Source organism: Bactrocera neohumeralis, unplaced genomic scaffold, assembly GCF_024586455.1.
Source record: "Bactrocera neohumeralis isolate Rockhampton unplaced genomic scaffold, APGP_CSIRO_Bneo_wtdbg2-racon-allhic-juicebox.fasta_v2 ctg6659, whole genome shotgun sequence".
Classification (NCBI taxonomy): domain Eukaryota; kingdom Metazoa; phylum Arthropoda; class Insecta; order Diptera; family Tephritidae; genus Bactrocera; species Bactrocera neohumeralis.
In genome coordinates, this window is record NW_026093497.1 from 4,710 (window position 1) to 5,665 (window position 956).

Consider the following 956-nt stretch of genomic DNA (forward strand, 5'->3'; position numbering starts at 1 on the left):
ATAATTCCGGACCAACAGTACGGGTTTCATGAATACCACTCTGAACAATGCCATAGAGTGTTTAATAAAATAAAGGTCAGCTTTAGAGCAAAGAATATTGTTCAGGTGTATGTTCCTTGATGTGCCTGCTATTATTTTACAAAAATTAAAGAAAAATTTACCTGCTCCTTTTTCTTTCTTATTAAATCTTATTTAAAAGATAGACAATTTTATGTTAGGGTTGGAAATGAGTACTCAAGTATGTATAAAATAAAATCAGGCGTACCACAGGGAAGTGTTTTAGGGCCAATTCTTTATTCGATATTCACAGCGGATATCCCAAAAAACAACGATGTTACGATAGCAATATTCGCTAATATTAAGCGATGTGAATTCTTGAATGACAATAACAGCTGTTTTTTGATCTTTCTAAAGGCAGTGAGAACACTGTTGGGTTATGAAATGCTTAAATATAATCTAATCTTTTAAATTTTCGATCTGAACATGGCGCCATCGTCGACAATGCTAAAAGGTTGTAAGTCTTTAATGAAAATTATTGCCAACGCATTATCAATTTCTTTTATTGTTTTCGCAGAAATCTTCATATTGCCTATCCCGACAGTTATTTTTGATTTGCGCAGAATCAGTTCTGAAATCATATTAAAATTTCTAAAAATGTAAATCTAAAATGTTATGTTTTACCGCATTATACATTTGTTTTCGTAACATCATGCTGTGCATTTGATTTGTATGACAGTGGAATTCCTAGTTTTTGCTCTCGGAATTTACACTGTTTGAAACCGATTCTGCTTATGCTTTTTTTAAATTTGTATTCGTTTGTTCGCATGAAATACCTCAATGTAAATCAAAAGAATTATATTTAAAAATATTTTTTTAAACAACAGTTTAACGAAATTAAATAAAAAGTAGTGCACATATATTCAAAGGGGATAAAAATCAAAATATCTACCATCACA

General features: G+C 30.5%; 1 long non-coding RNA gene across 1 annotated transcript; it reads left to right on the forward strand.

Annotated features, from left to right (window-relative positions):
- Positions 1-372: 372 nt before the first annotated feature.
- Positions 373-710, forward strand: LOC126767452 (uncharacterized). Its single transcript, XR_007669100.1, has 2 exons — positions 373-511; positions 575-710. It is a non-coding gene; the product is annotated as an uncharacterized LOC126767452 (long non-coding RNA).
- The last annotated feature ends 246 nt before the right edge of the window (positions 711-956 follow it).